General features: G+C 46.0%; 1 protein-coding gene across 1 annotated transcript in view; it reads right to left on the bottom strand.

Annotated features, from left to right (window-relative positions):
* The window catches only part of LOC124805101 (probable cytochrome P450 6a13), a 147,582-nt gene extending 122,410 nt beyond the window's left edge, over nt 1-25,172 (bottom strand). Inside the window, exon 1 of the mRNA XM_047265544.1 lies at nt 24,996-25,172. The gene's annotated coding sequence lies outside the window, so the exon portion shown is untranslated. The remainder of the gene's footprint in view (nt 1-24,995) is intronic.
* Nucleotides 25,173-26,166: the final 994 nt, after the last annotated feature.

Raw genomic sequence — 26,166 nt, 5'->3', positions numbered from 1 at the left:
AAAGAGCAAGCAAGCAGAAGACTTACGACTTTGAATGCTAGGTAGTTCTATGCGATCCCTGTTTAGTAACATGAACTTTTGGTTCAAAATGGTTCAAATGGCTCTGAGGACTATGGGACTCAACATTTATAAGTCCCCTAGAACTTAGAACTACTTAAACCTAATTAACCCAAGGACATCACACACACCCATGCCCGGGGCAGGATTCGAACCTGCGACCGTAGCAGTCCCGCGGTTCCGGACTGCAGCGCCAGAACCGCACGGCCACCGCGGCCGGCCCAGGAACTTTTGGAATGAACAGATTCTCTTTTGTGAAAAGCGAAAATTTGTGGAACTTGCCCTACCGACACAGATTATCACAGTTGTTCGGAATCGTATCCGTCTGACTTGCTCTTCAATAACAGCGTCAAGAATTTTTCACAGCTACATTACGACGTAAATCTTGGAAAGCTGATTCTTACGCTGGCTGCTAAGAAGAACTTCAACCTTGGGTGCGCCCGATTGCACTCCGGAGACGCCACGCATTACTGCAAAATTAATAATTTACTCTTTTTGAGCCAAGAAGACAGTAATTAAGATCCACAGCACTATATATTTTTTTTTTATAAAAATGTCAATTTCAATTTTCATATTCGAAAGTAACACCAAAGGACAGATTTATTTAAAAAGAAAGGAGGACCTGGTAAGAGTAGGGAACAGTTGTTACAATCGATTTTGCAGTGGAAAGTTTCGAGGCTGCCTGTCTCTTTGTTGTTTTTGTTCTTATCAGGAATACTTAATAATTTTTCTAGTGGCCAATGGAGCGACATTAGAACTCCCACATCACGAGACAGGGTATTGTCTCGTTCCATTGCCCGTTCTTCCTCGACTGGCCAAATCCTGATAAACGAAATTTACACCCAGGTGACGAAGCTGGTGGCTTAGCGATATGTAGATACACAGATGGCTGTCGTATCGCGTAAACCAGGTATAAAAGGTCAGTGCATTGGCGGAGTTGTCATTTGTACTCAGATGATTCAGGAGAAGCGGTTACCAATGTGATTGTGGCCGCACAACGGGAATGGTAGCTGGAGTTAGACGCTTGGGACGTTCCATTTCGAAAATCGTTGGGAAATTCATTATTGCGAGATCCACAGTGTCCAGAGTATGCCAAGAATACCAAATTTCAGGCATTACTTCTCTCCACAGTCATCGCACTGGCCGACGGCTTTCACTTAACGATCAAGAAAATGGTTCAAATGCCTCTAAGCACTATGGGTCTGAACATCTGAGGTCATGACCCCTAGACTTAGAACTACTTAAAACTAACTAACCTAAGGACATCACACACACCAATGCCCAAGGCACGATTCGAACCTGCGGCCGTAGCAGCAGCGCGGTTCCGGACTGGAGCGCCTAGAACCGCTCGGCCACAGCGGCCGGCAACGATCTAGAGCAGCAGCGTTTGCGTGGAGTTCTCAGTGCTAACAGACAAGCAGCATTGCGTGCAATAAATTCAGAAATGAATGTGGAACGTACGACGATCGTATCCGTGAGGACAGTGCGGCGAAATCTGGTGTTAAAGGGGTGTGGCAACAAAGGACCGACTCGGGTGCCTTATGCTAACAACACGACATTGCCTGCAGCACTCTCCTGGACTCGTGACCATATCTGTTGGACCCGAGACGACTGGTCAGAAGAGTTCCGGTTTCAGTTGGTAAGAGCTCGCTCGAACCCTAACATCAGCTCTTACCAACTGTTCTCATGGATACGGTCGTCGTACGTATACGTACCAAGGCTGGAGCATTTTTAGCTTTTAATTTTTGGCCTGAGCATGTCTGCTCGAAACTTTGACTGTTGCTTTCTCGCAATGTAACGTTACGGTAGTTAAATTTTCATTCTGATGAAGACGTCCTTAGAGGTGTCGAAACCTAAGTCAATGTATTAAAAAGTGAGTGAAAAATGGGAAGAGCACGAGTAAGCGGCAGCAGGCGAGGCTACAGGGGCGCAGGCAGTGCGGGCGCCCGGTCTCCGGCGGCAGGTGAGGCCCCGCTTCCCGACATCGGGGAGCTCGTCCGGTCCCAGGTGAGTGCGGCACTGCACAGTGAAGACACGCTAGACGTAATAGTGCAATCCATCACGGACTCGGCGACGGCCGCGGTCATGGACAAACTGCAAGAGTCTGTCGGGCGCAACAGCACCGAAATCCAGTCTCTTAGAAAGTCCCTGGCCGCACAAGAGAAAAAAGCCGCCGACCTAGAAGCTAAATTGTCTGCGGCCACCGATGAAATTGAGCAATATCAGCGAAGGAACAGCTTGCGCTTGTTGGGGATAGCTGAAAACGATCGTGAAAACACCGACGACCTGGCCATTAGCCTCGTGCGTGAGAAACTTGGCGTGCAGATCGACGTGGCCGATATTGACAGAAGCCACCGTGTTGGGCGCAGGATACCAGGTGCCATGAAACCCAGGCCCATAATAATTAAATTTGTGTCATATCGGAAAAGAGAAGTGTTTGCTCAGAAAAGAAAACTCGCCAAGAGTGGGGTTACCCTGAGGGAAGATCTGACGCGCGAAAGACTAAAAATTTTGAACGCTGCGATCACACAGTTCGGCCTTCAAAATGTATGGAACCAGGATGGCAGGATCGTAGTCAAGACAGAAGGAGGGAGGAAAACGGTGACGAACATGTTCGAACTGAAAGACTGAGCGAAATCTCGCGAGACACAAAGTCTCATATTGTACTCTGTCTAATATAAGTTAATTTTTATTCTTTCTTTTCATTTTTTAGCTTAAATATTGTTGCGTTATTTCTATAAGTACCATAAGTACTCTATTTAAAATCAGTCAATTGTTTCACATAAATATTGCTTCTTTATTTGTCTATCATAAGTGCTCATGTATAATCATATTGTCAGTCAAACGGGAATTAACATTCTCCATTAACAGGAATCTCCTTACAACCGCCTTTCTATATCTGTTATTTTCATCCTCGTCACTACCACTATTACTACTATTATCTTTTTCGTAACCACTACTGCCACTTTCCATCTTTCTTTTCACTCCCTTCTCCGATACCTCCAGCTTGTCTTTCACCTTTAGCCCACAGACGCTTGAGTCAGTCACGACCTTGGACACACCTGTAAATATGTCTTCCCCGCGAAATCCAGCTTTTGTCCCTCTTCCGGTCAGCGGGTAGACGGAGCGCGCTCGGTCCTACAGGCGGCCACAATGGGACGGACCGGTTCCGGCGGCGGGCTCTTTGTGGCCCACGTGAACGCGCAGTCGCTAACGGCTCACTTGACGAGTTCTGTGACCTGTTCTGCCAATCGCTGTTCCATATTATCTTCGTCTCTGAAACTTGGTTGAAACCAAACATTTCTTCCGACGCTATCCGAATCAGTGGTTACTCTCTCCTAAGGGCAGATCGTGAAACACGACGCGGGGGTGGTGTGGTTGCCTATGTTCGGTCTGATCTGACACCTACTGTACTATGCACATCGGATGCAAAGGGCGAAGGAGAAGCAGAGTTCTTGTTTTCGAAATAAATACATCAAATCAGAAACTGCTAATTGGAGTAATCTATGAACCTCCAAATGTCGGTGCCATGTCCTCCTTTCAGTCTGCCCTGTCCTCGCTCCTGACACAGTATGAACACATAATCATTATGGGCGACACAAACATCGACTTACAGTTAAAATCTCCCTCTGCAGAAGAACTAAGGAGACTGTTCCACTCCAATGATATGAGTTTAACACCGCTGGACCCAACTCATCACACGCCACACAGCCACACACTCATAGATATAATAGCAACAAATCGACCAGATAAAATAATTCGCGCCAATCAGACATCCGCTCCGGGACTCTCTGCTCATGATGTGATATTCTTAAATTACTCAATGCATACTACCAAAGAAAAATCTCACCTGGTAACCTACAGAAACTTAAAAAACGTTAACCATGACGCTCATCAAAAGGATTGCTCAGACATCCCTTGGCATGATATAAGCAATAAACCGACTTTAGACGGAAAAATTCGGGAATTATGTCGCAAAATTATTGCACTGTATGATAAACATGCTCCTGTCAAGGTAAAGAGAGCTCCCGCTCCGTGGCTCACCACTGCATTACGCCAGTTAATGAATAAACGTGGTGCTGCACATAGGGCCTTCAAGCGTAACCCAACTCCCGAGGCGTACGAAGCTTATAGGAAACTCCGAAACAGAACCAAGCAAATCGTGAGGAATGCCAAAATCAGACATGCCCGCTCTGTTGTATGCGACATATCAAAACCTGCTGCACTGTGGAAAAAGCTGCGCAGTTCCGGTATAGGGAAGCGAAGATCTGACGCTGTTTATCAAGCGTCTGCAGAAGAATTAAACGATTTCTTCTCAACAGCTGTAAACTGCCACGCAGCGACAAATTACCAGCCCCAAGATATCAATCTCTCGGGAGACAAGTTTTTCCTAAAACATGTCACTACCGGCACAGCACACAAGGCAATTATGAGAATCTCTTCTGAGGCAGTAGGAAATGATGGAGTGAGCATTGGCATGATTAAGAACGTCGTAGACACTATTATTCCAGTTATCACAGACATCTTCAACCTGTGTCTTGTCAGTAGTACGTATCCTACTGAGTGGAAGCAAAGTTTAATTCAACCTATACCCAAGACTGACAACCCTAAGTCGCCAGGTGACTACAGGCCGATCAGCATACTACCTGCAATATCTAAAGCCCTAGAATACATCGTCCAAGAACAGCTGACGGATTACCTCAAAACTCATAACATCCACGACAAATATCAGTCAGGCTTTCGAAAGCACCATAGTACAGCAACTGCATTAATCAAAGTAACTGATGACATTAAACATGCTATGGACAGACGTGAAGCTACCATCCTAACACTGCTTGACTTTAGCAAGGCTTTTGACACAGTTGACTTTGATATATTGCTAATTAAAATGAAACAGCTGAATTTCTCAAACAGCGCAATACACTGGTTCGACAGCTACCTCAAAAACAGTAGCCAACAAGTCATTTGTGGGTCGGAAAAGTCATCATGGAAAAACGTGCGCTCTGGAGTTCCCCAAGGCTCCGTCCTTGGTGCATTACTCTTCTCACTGTACATTAATGATATTTCTTCAGTGATTCACTCCTGCAACTACCAACTATATGCCGACGATATCCAACTGTCCATAAGTGCAAGCCCCAAGAACATTGCTGACGCAGTAGCGAGTATGAACGCAGATCTTTGCTCTGTTTCTCGATGGGCACAGAACCTAGGTCTGAAACTAAACCCCAAGAAATCCCAGGTCATACTTATATCTCATCCAAAATTAATCAGCCGGTACTTTCGCGAAACAGTCCCTCAAATACTCCTCAATGGTACCCAACTACCATACCAAAAAACAGTAAAAGACCTTGGAATAATCTTGGATGAACACCTAAACTGGGAAGAACAAACAGTCACAGCTTGTCGAAAATCGCTCTCCTCCTTACATGCAATTCAAAAATTTAGAAAAATATTTCCAACCCATGTTAAACAAAAATTAGTCCAAACACTAGTCTTGCCTAATCTTTACTACTGTGATGTAGTTCAGCACGGCACAAATAGTGAAAATTCGAGATGCCTCGAGCTAATGATGAATGCTTGCGTTAGATACGTGTGCAATATTCGGTTGTATGATCATATCAGTCCTTCATACTCCCAGCTGGTTGGATACGCCCACATAAGGCACGCGATCTCCACACGATGTGCTTATTTCATCGATTTCTTAGCCACTGGTGCCCCAAATACTTATCTTCTCACATTAAACACCTATCATCATTCCACAACCGCAATACCAGATCGGATACGTCTAGCATCTTGGCTGTACCTTTACATAACACAAAATCTTTCTCCGTGTCATTCTCCATCTCAGCCATACGACTATGGAACGCGCTCCCCTGTGATCTGCGTCTTATCCAGAACCACTCAACATTCAAGAGGGAACTCAAAACTTACATATTACGGACGGTATAGCCACCGTTGTTGTGCCCTTCTCATCTCTTTCTTTCTCCTCTCCATCACAGCTTCGAATTTTACTATTCTATTTCTCTTCCTCTAACCTATCTACCTCTTCTATATCTCTTTCACCCCATTCTATCGTCTTATGTCTCTGCTCGATGAGAATAACTCACAAGCTGCAAGAACATAACGAGAAAATTCCCAACTAGCAATAGGACTGACATTCATAAAAGAAAAATATGTTTACTTTCATATACATAGTCATTACTATTATTATTATTATTATTATTATTATTATTCTCGATTGCTATAATTATTTTTTTATTGTTATATTATCATTGTACTACTGTTATAATCTCTATTTTTTTCTTTTACATTAATACTGTTTAACACGTTATATGTCCTTAATGTTCTGTAGAAACTGTAACTCGTTCAATCTGAGTATGCCTGGTTAGGTGTGAGAGAGGGCCTGAAGGCCCTAATCTTGCCAGGTAAAATAAATGCAGAAATAAATAAAATAAAATTATTTGCAACTGACTGGCTGTGTCATTTCTCCGTTGAAACTTTTATGCGTTTGCTGAAAGACACCCATGTTCAGAACTGTGCAGACTATTTTCAGCTATTCTTGGATTTCACGTTCCGAAACAAAAGTGGAATTCTTATGGACGACAATGCGCCATGTCTCCTGCCCACAACTGTTTTCGATTGCTTTGAAGAACATTCCGGACAATTCGAGCGAATGATTTGGTCACCCAGATAGCCCGACATGAGTGCCATCGAACATGTATGGGACATCATCGAGAGGTCAGTTCCTACAAAAATCCTGCACCGATACCATTTTCGTAATTATGAACGGGTATGGAGGTAGATGGCTCATTATTTCTGCAGGGGACTTGCAACGACTTGTTGAGTTTATGACACGTCAATACTCAAAGCAAAGGGGGTCCAACACGATATTAGGAGTTAACTCAAGACTCTTGTCACCTCAGTGTACGTCGTCACTGGGAACTGGATCGCCAACCTATCCTTAAACAACGGTGTGAATGTGGGTTCTATTTGAAGTAAGTTACTAGTAACAAAAGGGCCGCTATCACTGCTGCTGTTTACTTTTGCTAAAAATTGTGTTTTGAGAGGTCTTGGTCGAAGTATAAAAAAGTTCACTAGCGTCACTTTCTTATCTACAGGAGACATCTTGCATTTACCACACTTTTTCCTCTGAAGACTATTTTAGAGATTTATTTTATTTATCTTTTGCGTTCAGCGAGGATACTAATCACACATTTGAAGGTGGCCATTTTGCAGAGAATTCTGGGAGCGAAAACTTGCTATCGGTTCGTAGTACATTGGACTCTTTCTCCCACGACAATCATCTTGTAGCTTATACACTGACGTTCAAAATGGTTGGCTCTGAGCACAATGCAACTTAACTTCTGAGGTCATCAGTCGCCTAGAACTTAGAACTAATTAAACCTAACTAACCTAAGGACATCACACACATCCATGCCCGAGGCAGGATTCGAACCTGTGAAGCTTGTTGTCCGTATTTGGAACGAAATACACCACTAATTCTGCGTATCAAGGGTCCAACAGTTTTTTGGTACGTTCGTGGAGGTATGCAGCATTAGATATCTACGCACATGCCATGTAATTCTCGTAAATAACGGGCTGGCGATATGCGTACGCTATGACGGCGCCCAATAGCGACCCAGAGAGTGTGGTGTCACCGCCAGACACCACACTTGCTAGGTGGTAGCCTTTAAATCGGCCGCGGTCCGTTAGTATACGTCAGACCCGCGTGTCGCCACTATCAGTGATTGCAGACCGAGCGCCGCCACACGACAGGTCTAGAAAGACTTCCTAGCACTCGCCCCAGTTGTACAACCGACTTTGCTAGCGATGGTTCACTGACAAAATACGCTCTCATTTGCCGAGACGATAGTTAGCATAGCCTTCAGCTACGTCATTTGCTCCAACCTAGTAAGGCGCCAGTACCAGTTACTATTGATACTGTAATCATGTACCGTCAAGAGCGACGCTCATCATTAATGGATTAAAGTTAAGTATTCCACCTGCTACGTCCGTTTTTCTAAAGTCTAAATTCCTTGTCCTGTTCCAGACCTCACGCCAGCCTGTGTGAGCTAAAACGCGTGCCTTTGGGCTTCCTCTAGTAAACCTGTGTTGGCTCTCCTGCCAACCCACAACATTGGCGACGAGGCAACACCGCGTTCGTAACTATACTGCCCTGATTTACTTGTGTAATGGCTTCGCCACCATCTCCAGATGTACTGTCCGAATTTTATCGCTTACAGAATCAGCAGACGCAGGCCTTACTGGATGCCCTGGGACAGCTCATCCAGGGTCAACGTGCGCTGCAACATGATGTGGCAGCCGCCGCTCCACCGCTAATGCAGCCACAACACGCAGTTGCACCTACTTTTCGTCCTTTTGATGCTGCACTAGAAAGCTGGACGGAGTGGTCACGCCAATTTGGATTCCATCTCGCCGCCTACAGAATTCAAGGTAACGAGCGGCAGCATTTTTTATTATCTTCCGTCGGGGTAACCACGTACCATGTGATAGTCAAATTATTTCCCCGACGCGACGTAGCAACTCTGTCCTACGACGAAATTTTGTCTGCATTAGATGCATATTTCAAAGAATCAGTCAATGTATTTGCCAAACGGTATACCTTCTTTCGTACAAAACATACAGCAGGTCAGATTAATCGGGAGTGGGTTGCAACCTTGCAATGCCTTACTAGGGATTGTGCTTTTGAGTGTCAATGTGGACTCCCTTATTCAGATACTATGGTACGTGATGCAATTGCATAGAACGTTTCTGATGTTCGTATACGGGAACAGATTTTGAAACTAGTCAATCCCTCCCTTCAACAAGTGATGGACATATTGGATCGGCTGGACACACTTGACTTTGCTCAGGACTCATTTGAAACTTCGCCACCCGCGTGTCAGGTTCACCGGCCCACCGGGCGAGCTGCACGGAACAGTAAACAGTCCGCGCACCAGGACGCGCCGCTGACGTCAGGCTCTCAGCCACGTGTACCGCGCCGGCAAGCAAATGCAGTGCTAAAATCATGCCCGCGGTGTGCTACTAGACATTCGCGTGAGAATTGCCCGTCACGCCAAGCTGTTTGCTTTTACTGTTATAAAAAAGGACATGTTCATAGTGTTTGCCAGAAAAAGCTCAGATCAGAAGCTCAAAACAATTCCAGGTCCTTTGCTTTGCGCCAGAATCGGAATCGACCCAAGTATATTCAGGCTCGCAAAACTTTGCCCATGGAAATTCATGTAGTTCATGCCACTCAGCCCAGCACCACTCTCTCTACCAGTGACTGTGTTTGTCCCACAAATAATGTGCGTCGACATCGCAGGAACTCCCGTCAAGTCGCAAGTGATTTTGTACCAGTGTCAGTTCACGTTTCACGAGACAGTCGCTCTTGTCGTCAGCAGGACAATAGACTTTTTTTGGACTTGGACATTAACGGCAAAGTAATACCATTCCAGCTTGATACCGGGGCTGCAGTTGCACTGCCCAATCAAGACACTTATAAACTGCTGGGCACACCTCCGTTGCATGCCGCAAATTTTAAGTACCTATTTAGGTCAAGAGATCCCTGTGTTAGGACAGTGCAGCCTTCTTGCAACATACAAGGGACAAACAAAACTTGTGTCATTTTACATCCTTCGTTCTTCTTCTGCAGTGAACTTGTTTGGTTTCGATTTATTTCAATTGTTTAACTTGTCTATAGTAAATCAGGTCCTATCAGTGAACCAGACTGTGCCTTCAGACAGGGTTTCTCGTCTCTGTGAAGAATTTGCAGACATTTTTGCACCGGGCCTCAGTTGCATTAAGAACTATAAAGCACATTTGGAACTGAAAGTAAACGCGCAACCGAAATTTTTCAGAGCGTGCAATGTTCCCCACGCATTGCGTGATGAGGTCGCAAAAACATTACACGATTTGGAATCACAAGGTGTAATTGAATGTGTGCAGGCTTCTCTCTGGGCATCACCCTTAGTAATTTTGCCAAAACCTTCAGGAAAATTGAGACTTTGTGTGGACTTCAAGTCAACAGTGAATCCACAACTAGTGACTGCAACTTTTCCTTTACCCTTCCCGGAAGATCTTTTTGACAAACTGTTCCCGGGTAAATATTTTTCGAAGTTGGACCTCGCAGATGCGTACTTGCAAATACCGGTGGACGAAGAATCCCAGCGGATTTTGGTGGTTAACACGCATCTTGGTTTGTATTGATTCACATGACTGCCATTGGGGTGTGCATCCGCCCCTGCATTGTTTCAGCAATATCTACAAACTGTTTGTGCATCGGTCCCTACTGCAGCAAACTATCTGGACGATATTGTGATCTCCGGAAAGACAGAAGAAGAACATTTAGCCAATCTCAGAACATTATTTCAGGTCTTGTGACAAAATGGTCTTCGCTTGCAGAAGGACAAATGTGTGTTTTTTGCTCGTGACTTACCCTATCTGGGACATGTACTCAATGCCCAAGGCATACATCCCAGTCCCGAGCACCTCCGTGCCATACAAGACTTGCCTTCGCCGCAGACTTTGAAGCAGCTACAGAGTGTGCTAGGAAAAATAAATTACTATAACAAATATATGCCACATGCCTCTTCCATTTCAGCTCCGCTTCATCGCTTACGCTGTAAAGGTGTTCTGTTCGTCTGGACGACGGAATGCAAACGCGCCTTTCGCCAGTTGAAATCGGCGTTGCTTTCCAATACTTGCCTTACGCCATTCGATCCCCGGAAGCCTCTTTTGTTGAGGATCGGTGCTGTGCTTGCGCACAAAGATGGTTCGCACGATCGCCCTATTGCCTTTGCGTCCAAATTGCTCTCGTCTGCGCAAAGAAATTATTCACAGATCGAGAAAGAAGCATTGGCTCTCGTATTTGGTGTTACAAAGTTTCATGATTTCTTGTATGGTCGTCACTTTACCATCATCACAGACCACAAACCACTGACATCACTTTTTCATCCGACCAAGCCTGTACTTCCACGTACAGCGCAGAAATTCATTCGCTGGTCTATTTTCCTCTCGCAGTACCGCTACGATATCCTGTATCGGTCCCCTGCTAAGCACGGAAACGCCGATGCGTTGTCCCGTTTGCCTGTTGCTGACGACAGAGCATTCGATTCGTTCGAACTTGCTTGCATGTCCATTGACTCGGAAACCGATGACGTGGTCGAATCGTTTCCGATTGATTTTCGTCGTGTAGCTACAGCCACAGCTGCCGACCCTGTCCTTGCTAGCGTTCTGCGTTTTGTTGCTATGCAATGGCCCTTGTCAAAGTCACGGATCGGGGATCCGTTGGTTAGCCGATTTTTTGCTCACAAGGAGAGACTTTTTGTATGACGTGGTGTTTTGCTGTTGCGTTCTGATACTGATCAGTCCAGGGTCGTGGTCCCACGTTCGTTACAGTCCTCTGTCTTACAACTTCTCCACCAAGGACATTGGGGTATAGTGAGAACGAAACAACTTGCTCGTCAGCACTGTACTTGGTTCGGAATCGATGCCGCGATTATGAATATGTGCTCTTCTTGCATGGTGTGTGCCGAACAACAATCAGCACCACCGCGGAAATTCTTTGCATGGCCAAAAGCCACTTCCCCTTGGCAACGCTTACATATCGATTTTGCTGGTCCATTCTGGAATGCTCGATGGTTGGTTGTGGTAGATTCATTCAGTAATTTTCCTTTTGTTGTCCAGATGTCTTCCACGACGTCATCTGCCACCATCGAAGCGTTATCTGCTATCTTTTGCAATGAAGGTCTTCCACAGACTATTGTTTCCGACAATGGCCCACAATTCATGTCCGCAGAATTTCAGTCATTCTGCAAGGCCAATGGTATTCAACATCTGACGTCCGCGCCGTTTTCGCCACAGTCAAACGGTGCCGCTGGACGATTGGTCAGGACTTTCAAGTCACAGATGGTGAAGTTGAAAGAGTCGCATTCTCGGGAGGACGCGTTATTGCTCTTTTTGTCCTCGTGTCGCTCTCAGCCCCGAGATGGTCGCTCGCCGGCTGAGTTGCTCCACGGTCGCCCTCATCGAACCTTGATGTCTTTGCTACATCCGCCGCATCAGGTTCCTGTGCAGTGGCAGACCCCTGCTTTTTGCCCAGGCGACGTTGTCTACTACCGCAACTATCGAGGTTCACGGCGTTGGCTCGCAGGGCGCATTCTTCGCTGCCTCGGCCGCGCTATGTATTTGGTTTTGGGGGCCTCTGGTGAGGTGCGTCGGCATCTCACTCAGCTGCGCCTCTGTCGTCGCACGGGATCTGCCGCTCCCCATCTGCTTTCAGCGACGGTGCCGTCCGGTCAGCGCCCTGGGGACCCATCTACTGGCTCGCCTCAGCCCCAGGTGTTACCGACGATGCCTTCCATTTTGCCCCATGGCGACTCGCCGCCGCCGCCGCCTGTTCTCCCGCCGGCGACGCCCGCAGTGGACGCGTCGCTGCAACCGCCGGGCGCCTCCCTGGGTCACGCGCCGCCGATCGCTTCCCGTGACCAGTTGTCCTCCGACATGGAACTCTTGCCCGCTCTGGACCATATGTCGTCTTCGCCCGTCGGGTGTCCCGGGCCGATGAAGGTCGACCCTTCGACCCCTCCTGTCTCTCTATGGGCGCATACACCGCATGTCGGCGTGCACCCTGGAGCAGGTTTTCAGGCGTTTCCTAGCTCCCCGCGGTCCGAATGGCAGGGTGCGGGTGGCACAGCCTCGCCTGTTGTTAGGCTCCCCACCTTGTCGCATACGTCAACATGGGGTCCTCCCCACGGCGGGCGGAAGCCTTATGCCACAACCGTGCGCCGATTTGCGGGGGAGGAATGTGGTGTCACCGCCAGACACCACACTTGCTAGGTGGTAGCCTTTAAATCGGCCGCGGTCCGTTAGTATACGTCAGACCCGCGTGTTGCCACTATCAGTGATTGCAGACCGAATGCCGCCACACGGCAGGTCTCGAGAGACGTCCTAGCACTCGCCCCAGTTGTACAACCGACTTTGCTAGCGATGGTTCACTGACAAAATACGCTCTCATTTGCCGAGACCATAGGGAAAATACGCTCTCATTTGCCAAGACGATAGTTAGCATAGCCTTCAGTTACGTCATTTGCTACGACCTAGCAAGGCGCCAGTACCAGTTACTATTGATACTGTAATCATGTACCGTCAAGAGCGACGCTCATCATTAATGGATTAAAGTTAAGTATTCCACCTGCTACGTCCGTTTTTCTGAAGTCTAAATTCCTTGTCCTGTTCCAGACCTCACGCCAGCCTGCGTGAGCTAAAACGCGTGCCTTTCGGCTTCCTCTAGTAAACCTGTGTTGGCTCTGCTGCCAACCCACAACAGAGATCTTCCATGCAAATTTTGTTGCCGAGACACCAACGTGAGTTCACTATAATGCTGATCAAACCACTGTAGCACGGCTCTGGCTCCGAGATACGGGCGGTTATTCTGTTGAGAGATGACACTGCCATCAGGGAAGACATCAAGCATGAAGGGATGCGGATGGTTCTCAGCTGTCAGCGTGTCTTAGATTACTACCACAGGTCCCATCCAAGCGCAGGAGAATGTCTTCCATAGCATGATACTGCTTCCACCAGCCTGCGTCTGTTGCGCGCTACACGTTTCGAGCCGCCGTTCAACTCGATGACGGCGTTTGTGGAAACGATCAACGACCTAGTGTTCCAAAAATGTGATTCACCGAAGTACCGACGCGTTTCCATTGGTCAGCGGTCGTAACCCGATGGCCCCGTCTCCACTGTAATCATGACGATGTTGTTGCGTCAACATGTGAACACGTAGGAGTGGTCTGCTGCGGAGCTCAATGTTGAAAGCTCACTGTTCAACAATATACGATGAGCGGTGTGCTCCGAAATACTTGAGCGTCACCAGCATTGTGCTCTTCCAGTAGAGATGTCAGGATCACTATCTATACTACCTTACAGAGCAGACAAGCCCGTCCGCAGCTCGTGGTCGTGCTGTAGCGTTTTCGCTACACACGCCCGGGTTCCCGGGTTCGATTCCCGGCGGCTTCAGGGATTTTCTCTGCCACGTGATGACTGGGTGTTGTGTGATGTCCTTAGGTTAGTTAGGTTTAAGTAGTTCTAAGTTCTAGGGGACATGACCATAGATGTTAAGTCCCATAGTGCTCAGAGCCATTTGAACCATTTTGAACCAGACAAGCCTCCGAACTCCACGTTCTGTGAAGATTCGTGGACGTCCATTGTAATATTTCTGGCTTATTCGGCCATCATATTAGGCTCCAGGAAGCTATTCCCAGGGCAGTGGAGATGCAAGAAGCATCTAGATGACGCAATGTGGGATGAGGTACCGGTGACAGACGTAAGATTCGGTACCATTCCCGTGAGAAAGACCGCCTGCATGATGCTGCTGCTCTGTGATTGGCTGCTGTGTTTGGCGGTAGGGCGCTGAAACGCTAAACTTTAGTTGCTATTATTAATTAAACCTGTCATCCAGTTACTTCATTTTTTTTAAATAAACATCTCTCAACAGCCAGCTATCAATCAGTCATTTCAAAATTATTAAAGTCAAAGTATTACTAAAACAAAAGACTGACGATATTACTGCCGATGCACTTCGGTGGCGTTCGGGTCACGCCTTGCTGGCTTGGCGCGCGAAGCGTCTCGGGCAGTCCGGCTCTCCAGTTCTGACCGTTCCCGTACACAGACATGTTGTCTGTTATAGCAGTATTTGTTTCACCCAATTTTATTTACTACGGTTCCGACCGTCGCTAGGTACAGACATGTCTGTAATAGTAGTATTTGATTCATGTAATTTTATTCTCCAGTTCTGACGGTTCCAGTAGACAGACATGTTGTCTGTTGTCTGTGGCAGGATGTATTTCATGTTGTATTACCCAGATATAATGACTGTGGAAAGCTATGTTCAATACGTTGTGATCAAGAATAGTTTCTCGTGTCTATATCAATAAAAACTCGAGTGGCATCCCAAATGAGTTATAGTTTATTCGTAGCAGCAGTTCCTTCTGAAGTTAATTTCAGCCTCAAGAAAAAGAATCCACGACCTGCGTGCTGTTTTCTGCGCTGGGGACATCATCATCATGAAGACAGCAGGTTAGTGAAGTGTACAAGATCTTATGTATTCCACACAGGGCAGTGGAAACAACTAGGCACCTCACGTGTACTGCATGCACAGTACAAATGTGCTCAGTGACACGTCATCTGCAGTAATGCAGAGGAGGTAAAGAAGGACGAAAGTATTAACAATATGTCACTTTTATTCCTTTTTTATTTCCGTACCATCCTTCACGGTCTAGTCGTAGTTTCAATGTCCTTCTACCTCTATCAGTTGATTCTTACGACCGTAGCACGTGAACGTTCGACCAGCGTCACCATTGCCGAGATACTCGTTCACAGGCTCTCTGTAATAATAATCTACCCGTTGTCAAAGTTGCTTATCTCAATGGATTCCCCTTTTGCAGCCCATATCTCTGCTAGGGCGGTCCCCTGTTTGCCCCGCTTACACGTTGTTGTTGTTGTGGTCTTCAGTCCTGAGACTGGTTTGATGCAGCACTCCATGCTACTCTATCCTGTGCAAGCTTCTTCATCTCCCAGTACCTACTGCAATCTACATCCTTCTGAATCTGCTTAGTGTATTCATCTCTTGGTCTCCCTCTACGTTTTTTACCTTCCACTCTGCCCTCCAATACTAGATTGGTGATCCCTTGATGCCTCAGAACATGTCCTACCAACCGATCCCGTCTTCTGGTCAAGTTGTGCCACAAACTCCTCTTCTCCCCAATCCTATTCAATACTTCCTCATTAGTTATGTGATCTACCCATCTAATCGTCAGCATTCTTCTGTAGCACCACATTTCTAATGCTTCTATTCTCTTCTTGTCCAAACTATTTATCGTCCATGTTTCACTTCCATACATGGCTACACTCCATACAAAAAATTTGAGAAATGACTTCCTGACACTTAAATCAATACTCAATGTTAACAAATTTCTCTTCTTCAGAAAAGCTTTCCTTGCCATTGCCAGTCTACATTTTATATCCTCTCTACTTCGACCATCATCAGTTATTTTGCTCCCCAAATAGCAAAACTCCTTTACTACTTTAAGTGTTTCATTTCCTTATCTAATTCCCTCAGCATCACCCGACTTAATTCGACTACATTCCATTATCCTCGTTTTGCTTTTGTTGATGTTCATCTTATATCCTCCTTTCAAGACACTGTCCATTCCATTCAACTGCTCTTCCAAGTCCTTTGCTGTCTCTGACAGAATTACAATGTCATCGGCGAACCTCAAAGTTTTTATTTCTTCTCCATGGATTTTAATACCTACTCCGAATGTTTCTTTTGTTTCCTTTACTGCTTGCTCAATATACAGATTGAACAACATCGGGGAGAGGCTACAACCCTGTCTTACTCCCTTCCCAACCACTGCTTCCCTTTCATGTCCCTCGACTCTTATAACTGCCATCTGGTTTCAGTACAAATTGTAAATAGCCTTTCGCTCCCTGTATTTTACCCCTGCCACCTTTAGAATTTGAAAGAGAGTATTCCAGTCAACATTGTCAAAAGCTTTCTCTAAGTCTACAAATGCTAGAAACGTAGGTTTGCCTTTCCTTAATCTTTGTTCTAAGATAAATCGTAAGGTCAGTATTGCCTCACGTGTTCCAGTGTTTCTACGGAATCCAAACTGATCTTCCCCGAGGTTGGCTTCTACTAGTTTTTCCATTCGTCTGTAAAGAATTCGTGTTAGTATTTTGTAGCTGTGACTTATTAAACTGATAGTTTGGTAATTTTCACATCTGTCAACACCTGCTTTCTTTGGGATTGGAATTATTATATTCTTCTTGAAGTCTGAGGGTATTTCGCCTGTCTCATACATCTTGCTTACCAGATGGTAGAGTTTTGTCAGGACTGGCTCTCCCAAGGCCGTCATTAGTTCCAATGGAATGTTGTCTACTCCGGGGGCCTTGTTTCGACTCACGTCTTTCAGTGCTCTGTCAAACTCTTCACGCAGTATCGTATCTCCCATTTCATCTTCATCTACATCCTCTTCCATTTCCATAATATTGTCCTCAAGCACATCGCCCTTGTATAGACCCTCTATATACTCCTTCCACCTTTCTGCTTTCCCTTCTTTGCTTTGAACTGGGTTTCCATCTGAGCTCTTGATATTCATACAAGTCGTTCTCTTATCTCCAAAGGACTCTTTAATTTTCCTGTAGGCAGTATCTATCTTACCCCTAGTGAGATAAGCCTCTACATCCTTACATTTGTCCTCTAGCCATCCCTGCTTAGCCATTTTGCACTTCCTGTCGATCTCATTTTTGAGACGTTTGTATTCCCTTTTGCCTGCTTCATTTACTGCATTTTTATATTTTCTCCTTTCATGAATTAAATTCAATATTTCTTCTGTTACCCAAGGATTTCTACTAGCCCTCGTCTTTTTACCTACTTGATCCTCTGCTGCCTTCACTACTTCATCCCTCAGAGCTACCCATTCTTCTTCTACTGTATTTCTTTCCCCCATTCCTGTCAATTGCTCCCTTATGCTCTCTCTGAAACCCGCTTACATAGTTTTGTTAAAGCCTCACATGCTCGCAACGACGCCAGGCGGCGTCCAACGTCACGTTACACAGTTGTCATAATGTTTTCGCTTAGCAGTGTATAAGAATAGAAAAGGTAATCAATGTGGTGATGGAGTGACACGGAAGGTGATAGCGAGCCGATAGAAGGCACATGCGTTGCTCGACCACGTTATTATTATACCTGGCCGTTATCGGAAACGCGCGGTGAAGTTACGGTAAACAAGCACAATGGTGAAGCCAAATCGCATCGCACAGTGGATGCTTTCAAGTCGGTTGGCTCTGAGCACTATGGGACTCAACTGCTGTGTTCATAAGTCCCCTAGAACTTAGAACTACTTAAACCTAACTAACCTAAGGACATCACACACATCCATGCCCGAGGCAGGATTCGAACCTGCGACCGTAGCGGTCGTGCGGTTCCAGACCGTAGCGCCTTTAACCGCTCGGCCACTCTGGCCGGCGCTTTCAAGTCGGTTGCGTATATAATATCACCTCAGATTACGGGCTAATTCCTGATGAGCGGAGCGAAGCTCCCTCACCCGAAGGTGCAATAACACTGAAGTCGACTTATTATTAGCCTCTCCGCCCTTTTCCTGTATCATAATAATAACCACGATTACAAAAACGCACACGAATAAACACCATTTTCGCAGTGGCTGTTTATTGCTACGGTGCACACAGTATTTTTACGCACCTAAGACTGGGACACTTGGAGAAGTATAGTCGAAGCTTTAAATTTCGCATTTAAGAAATCGTTCACTCGGGAGAATGGTACAACCATACCGTCGTTTGACCATCGCAAGGACTCCCGCAAGGACGAAATAGTAATAGTCATATCTGGTGTCGTGAAACAACTGAAAGAGGTGAAAGCTAGTAAGTCGCCAGGTGCTGGTGGAATCCCAGTTCAGTTTTACAAAGAGTGTTCTATAGCATTTGTTCCTTACTTACATTATCGCGACTCTCTCGCCCAGCAGAAAGTTCCGAGCGACTGGAGAAAAGCACAGGTGACTCCCGTGTATAAGAAGGGCTACTAAACGGACCCGCGGAGCCACAGACCAATACTCTTAACATCGGCTTGCTGCAGTATCTTGAACATATTCTCAGTTCGAGTATAATAAATTTGACAAACTGCCTATTGGCTTCTGTCTGGGGTTCTTCGGCCGACGTACATCTAATGATTTTTCTGACGTTTCGTCAGCACGAGTGGCTGGCATTGTCAAAGCTTCACCCTCCATTGCCGGTGGTGAAATGGAGCCGACCGACATGAAATGGCTGGCTCTATACCCATGATGTGTTTGAAGAACCAGCGTCCTTGGAAACGCTCTGTCTTGCGAAATGACTCTTGGTGGTGCGGATTCGAGCTCGCGGCCGCGGACTATATGTACCTGGCTGGCGTGCCAACGTCCGATGGCTTCTCCGTGGTCATTTCCGGTGCGGTTCTCCTCTTGCTACCTGCGACGGTCGTTCGCTGCAGTATGGGAAGCTAGGATCCGTTTACCTTAAGGCTTTCCTCTTTCTTGTTGAAACTGTTCGCTTGTTTTTGTATTTCTAGAGCTTCTCTGAACAAGCGCGTGTGATAGTGCTTCTCTACAGCCAGAACTTCCGTGTCGGCGAATTTTATTACGTGGTCGGTCTCATTCAGTGCGTGCTCTGCCACGGCCGAAGTAAGGAACCAGAAAAAGAAATGTCGGGTACGGCCTTTCTGCCATACATTCCCAGAGTGACGGACAGAATCGGCCGTATATTGCGCAAACATGGCGTAAAGACGATTTTAAAACCGACAAGGAAGATCAAAGAGTGTCTTAGATCGGCGAAGGAGAAAAGAGACCCACTTGCAATGTCGGGAATATATCGTATACAATGCACATGCGGAAAAGTTTATGTCGGAGTGACTGGACGATCAATTAACACCAGGATCAAAGAGCATAAGCGACATTGCAGGTTGGGGCAGGTGGAGAAATCGGTCGTGGCAGTGCACGCACTGAATGAGACCGACCACGTAATAAAATTCGCCGACACGGAAGTTCTGGCTGTAGAGAAGCACTATCACACGCGCTTGTTCAGAGAAGCTTTAGAAATACAAAAACACGCGAACAGTTTCAACAAGAAAGAGGAAAGCCTTAAGGTAAGCGGATCCTGGCTTCCCGTACTGCAGCGAACGACCGTCGCAGGTAGCAAGAGGAGAACCGCACCGGAAATGACCGCGGAGAAGCCCTTGGACGTTGGCGCGCCAGGTACATAACGTCTGCGGCCGCGAACTCGGCTCCAGTTCACCACCGGCAATGGAGGGTGAAGCTTTGACAATGCCAGCCACTCGTGCTGACGAAACGTCAGAAAAATCATTAGATGAACGTCGGCCGAAGAACCCGAGACAGAAGCCAGTAGGCAGTTTGTCAACAAGTGGCCACGAAAGTCTTAACAATTTTGTATAATAAATTTCTTTGACAAGGAAAACCTTCTGTCCACAAACTAACACGGTTTTAGTAAACATCGCTTGTGCAAACTCTGTTTGCCCTTTTCTCACATGCGCTCCTGCGAACCATGGAACAAGGGTAACTGCGGATTCCATATTCTTAGATTCTCATAAAGCGTATGAGACGGTGCCATACTTCCGACTATTAACCTAGACACAAGCATACGGTACAGGTTGCCAGGTGCGTGAGTGACTCAAAGACCCCTTAAGTAACAGAACCCAGTACGTTGTCCACGACGGCGAGTATTCATCAAAGACAAGTGTCTCGTCAGGAACGCCCCATGGAAGTATGATAGGATCGCTGTTGTTTTCTATATACATAAATGATGTGGCGGACAGCGTGGAAAGCAACTGTTTACCGATGATGCTGTGATATATGTGAAGGTGTCGTCGTTGAGTGGCAAAATTTCTACCTGATGTGAAGAATGATAGCTAGCTTTTACATGTAGAAAACTGAAAGTTAATGCAGATGTGTAGGAAAAACAAACCCATAATGTTCGAGCACAGCATTAGCTTGAGACACTTACGTCGACTAAATATCTAGGTGTAATGTTGTGAAGCTATATGAAATGGAATGAGCATACAAGGATTGTAGTATGAAATGCGAGAGGTCGACTTCGGTTTACTGGGAGAATTTTAGGAAAGGCTGTTCACCTGTAAAAGAGACCGCATACAGGAGACTGGTGCGACCCGCTGTTGAGTACTGTTCGAGTGTTTGGGATCCGCATCAGGTCGGATTAAAGGAAGACATCGAAGAAATTCAGGGGTGGGCTGCTAGATTTGTTACCGGTAGGTTCGAACAACAAGCAGGCATTACGGAGCTTCTTCTGGAAGTCAAATGGGAATCGGTGAAGCGAAGGTGACGTTCACTTCGAAGATCACTGTTGAGAAAATTAGAGAGAACCACCATTTGATGCTAACTGCAATTCGATTCTACTTCCGCCAACGTACATTTAATGTATGGACCATGAAGATAAGATTAGAGAATTACGGCTCTTAGGGAAGCATATAGATGGTCGTTTTTCCCTCACTCTGTTTGCGACTGTAACACGAAAAAAAAAACACAAGTAATGGTAGAAGATACCCTCTGCTACGCACAACATAGTGAGTTGTGGAGTAAGTATATGGATGCAGATATAGAGTGAGGGTAAGGATTCCGTAGTGGCCCGAAGTCTACAGACTTCCAGAGGTAAGAAAAGGGTCGCCTTACATTGTGTGTGATTAGTACACTGCTTAGCCCAGGGGTGTCCCACGGTGCACAGCCCAAAGAAAGTTATCAGTGCTGCCCAAGAAGTGAGCACTTTCCATAAGATCGGTCTATAAAATTCCATTTATTTAGAGTTATTACAAATTAAATATTTTCAGTTTGAAAGTACCGCCACACAATGCAGTTCTCACACTGGTCCCTCCTGTTGTTAACATTGCCGCCAGTGCTATATTTAAACCCCTAGAGTCCCGTACTTATAACCGGCCAGTCCGTCAGATGCGCTGCTCTATTATCTTACTGATACTTTAGTTGCAACTGCGAAACTAAAGATTCAGAGATGTGCAATGAAATTAATTTATGTACATAGAAGGAAATGCTGTGTTATTTCCGTGGAATTCTGACAAAGAACATTTTTCACCGTATTTGTAATCAGCAAAAGTCGGCAGAAGATATAAATCTTCAGGTGGTCGCAATTACTGCCAATGTTTGCTATCAGTATCGTAATTCTATTATAAAAGGTTTAAATTGGTATTACGAGCATTGCTACAAGTACGAGGGGCATTCAGTAAGTACTGCAACACATTCTTTTTCTGAAAACAGGCTTGTTTTTTTTCAGAATTGTATATTATTTCTCACTATTTTTCTCACAAAACCCTATTTTTCAAAATAATCTCCGTTCACTGAAACAGCCTGACCCCACCTTACAGGGAGGGACTCTACTGGTTGACGTCGGAACCAATGTCCTGCTGCATCAGTAACCTCCCCCTCATTCACGCACTGGTCCCGCGGAGTGTATCCTCACTAGGCCATGTAGGTGGAATATAGGCTGTAGGGTGGATGAGGAAAACAGTCCAATGACATTTTGTGAGCTCCTCTCGGTTGTGTCACCACTGCCAACAGAGGCGTCCAGTTGTGCAGCGAGGTGTTTGATTGTAATCAGTCGATCACCTCGAATGAGAGTGTTTACAGGTTCCAGCATTGCAGGAGTCACAGCTGTGTGCGGCCGTCCTGCACGCCGGAGATCAAAGAGGTTTGTGCGACCTTGTTGCGATGATGACACACGCCTCGCCCAACGACCCAGCGTGCCTTTGTTCACTGCCAGGTCTCCATAGACATTCTGCAAGCGTCTAGGAATATCTACGATGCTCTGATTTTCCGCCGAAAGAATCTCAACGACTGCTTTCTGCTTGGAACACACTTCCGCTACAGACGCCATTTTGAAGGTTACGTGCAGCGCCGCCGCCTATCGGAACTTCGTGAAACTATAACGGCTGAAGCGGAAATATTCCACGATGATGAACAACAAATTCCGCATTTTTTCAACCGCAATTGGCCGTAAAAAAAATGATGCCTTACTTATTGAACGCCCCTCGAAATAACCGCATTCGAACATTAGCATACTATAAAGGACATTCAAGAACTCTTTTTACTTTCGTGAGCACTTTCTACCATGGCAGATAATGAGTACAGATCAAACTGTGCCAGTAGTGCACGTGATGGTTGCTTCTCTTGCCTATTGTCGCCCGCAGCGATCATCATGCTGATTGCCCTCACACCCTACTCACAACAAATAAAGTTATTTATAACAAGTTTTTGTACTGTGCTGTCGCTGGCCGGTACTTGTCGCGTACAGACGTTTGACATAAGTGACACCCAATCATCTGACCACGTTGTATGGAGTAACGAATCACGGTACACAATGCGGCGATCCGATGGCAGGATGTGGATCTGGCGAATGCCCGGTGGGACAGTGCTATGAAAAGTGTGTCGAATGGGCTACGGCAGCAGATGACCGAAGCGAGCGCCTTTGCTAACAGCACGACTTCGCCTGCAGCACCTATTCTGGGCTCGCGAGCGTAGCAGTTGGACCCTAAACGACTGGAAAACTGTGGCGTGGTCAGATGAATCCCGATTTCGGTTATTCACAGCTGAAGGTAGGGTTCGAGCGTGGAGCAGACCCCACAAAGCCGTACACCCAACCTGTCAACAAGGCCCTACGCAAGCTGGTGGTGACCCCAAGAAGATGTGAATTGTATTTACATGGTATAGCATGGATGCTCTGATCCAACTGAACCGATTGACTGGAAATGGTTATGTTTGGTTATTTGGAGACTATTTGCAGCCATTCATGCTCTTAGCATTTCCAGGCAACGGTGTCAGGTCACCAGGCCACAACTTCTCACGACTGGTTGGAATAAAATTCAATTTGAGCGATTGATCTGGCAACCCAAATCGCCTCATAAGAATCCTGTGGAAAATTTATGAGACATAATCGATAGGTCAGCTCGTGCACAAAAATCCTGCACAGGCAACACCTTCGCTACTATGCACGGCTATGGCGGCAGTTTAACTCAATATTTCTGGATGGCATTTTCAACGACTTATTGAGTCTAACAAGGGGAGGCCGCCAATTGTGAAATTCAGATTCGATTCATACTGCGCATAATAAAAGCTCATGGCCAGAGGTGTAATGTGGCAAAGCACCAAGATGCACTTCTCAGCCGTTGTCGAGAAAATCGACAGTTAAAAGAAACCGTTGCGGTGAAATACTCTCTAAGATTAACAATTTTCTACAGCGTCGTGGCGCAGCGGTAAGCGCTCTGGTTCGTAATCCGAAGATCGCCGGATCGAATCACGCCATGCAACCTTTTTTTTTTAGTATTTGTTTTTTGTAATTCAAAGATATATATATATATATATATATATATATATATATATATATATATATATATAATTCCTGGCAATCAGTTGCAACAATTATGCATATAATAAGTTGTTGAAAGTCGTTTGTCGTGGAAAAACTGACGACTTCGAACATCATTATGTTTTCCGCGAACAAAGTTGTATTTCACAAATGTTATTAATTGTCTTCGTAATGTTAACCACGTATAGTTAACCGAAGACGTAGAAACGATATTCCGAAACGAATACGTATAGCGTAAGTCAAACGTTCGAATTGGAATAGAGACCCCACGAACACAAATTTGCTGTGGCAGGTATGAAAAATAAACTCCGTTACTCGCTCGTTACACTTGAAGGACAGATGTTGAATGGGCCAAAACGAGCCGCCGCATACCAGCGTAGTTGCCTGCTAACTTCGAAAGAAGGTAGATCCGGTCCCTAACGCAACTTATAACATCGTCGAAAATCAGTGCGGACGGGAGAGCTTTGGTACACCCTGTTAAACAAACGGAAAAATGGAGGCGGTACAATTGGAGAGCGATCCGCCTTCACCAACATGCATAAGCAATTCATTAATAGATTACAAAAAACTAATAATAAAAAAAACTGCATGGCGCGAGATTCGATCAGGCGACCTTCGAATTACGAACCCGAGCGCTTACCGCTGCGCCACTACGCTGTAGAAAATTATTGATCATAGAGAGTATTTCACCACAACGGTTTCTTTTAACTGTCGATTTTCTCGACAACGGCTGAGAAGTGCATCTTGGTGCTTTGCCACATTACACCCCTGGCCATGAGCTTTAATTATGCGCAGTATGAATCGAATCTGAATTTCACAATTGGCGGCCTCGCCTTGTAAGCAACGGTGAGTTGCTGCACTAGGCTGGGCAAAAGGAGGTCAGATACAATACTGGGATGTATCCCCTAACTATTGTCACCTCAATGTAAATGTGTTTTTGTACACTGTTGGATATATAACTGGAACGTATGTGCCGGACATACCTGCTTCCAACGCCTTTCTGAACGTTGACGTAGGCGAAACGTCGGGACGTCACACACAGTGGCCAGCTGCAACTGTAGTAGGTGCAGTCTTCCTGCCGGCAAGTGTGTGTTGCAGTAGCCACAGCGAGACAGACGAGTGTTGCCACGGGCAGCCCCACAGTCCTCGTGACGGACTACGCTCCTTAAAGGTCCCCCATTATCTCCACGTGTGACGTCCGACGCGGCACATTTGCCTCTGCGCTACGTAAAAACGCGGCCGGCCGAAGTGGCCGTGCGGTTAAAGGCGCTGCAGTCTGGAACCGCAAGACCGCTACGGTCGCAGGTTCGAATCCTGCCTCGGGCATGGATGTTTGTGATGTCCTTAGGTTAGTTAGGTTTAACTAGTTCTAAGTTCTAGGGGACTAATGACCTCAGCAGTTGAGTCCCATAGTGCTCAGAGCCATTTGCTACGTAACGCTGTCACTGGTCAACGGCGGTAGATGCCGCAACTAGCGCTAGCTTCACAGACTGCTTTGATGGAACAATGACTACACTCACCACAGGGCCCAAAAGCTCTGTGGGATGAGCTACCTGACACAACAAAACATTCACGATGTGAATGTATCTGGGGTGTTTGGTATACATGTTTCGACTCTGAACGTGCCTCAGGGACAGCTATGGAGTAAAAAAGATGAAATGGGACATATGATACTGCGTCAAGAGTTTGACAGAGCACTGAAAACCTAAGTCGAAACAAGGCCCCGGGAGTAGACAACATTCCATTAGAACTACTGACAGCGTTGGGAGAGCCAGTCCTGACAAAACTTTATCATCTGGTGAGCAAGATGTATGAGACAGTTGAAATTCCCTCAGATTTAAAGAAGAATATAATAATTCCAATCCCAAAGAAAACAGGTGTTGACAGGTGCGAAAATTACCGAACTATCAGTTTAATAAGTCACAGCTGCAAAATACTAACGCGAATTCTTTACAGACGAATGGAAAAACTGGTAGAAGCCGACCTCGGGGAAGATCAATTTGGATCCAGTAGGAATGTTGGAACACGTGAGAGAATACTGACCCTACGACTTATCTTAGAAGCTAGATTAAGGAAAGGCAAACCTACGTTCCTAGCATTTCTAGACTTAGAGAAAGCTTTTGACAATGTTGACTGGAATACTCTCTTTTTTTT

The sequence above is a fragment of the Schistocerca piceifrons genome, chromosome 7 (assembly GCF_021461385.2).
Source record: "Schistocerca piceifrons isolate TAMUIC-IGC-003096 chromosome 7, iqSchPice1.1, whole genome shotgun sequence".
NCBI lineage: Eukaryota > Metazoa > Arthropoda > Insecta > Orthoptera > Acrididae > Schistocerca > Schistocerca piceifrons.
Note: the sequence above shows the minus strand (reverse complement) of the source record. Positions and strands in the feature narration are given on the sequence as shown.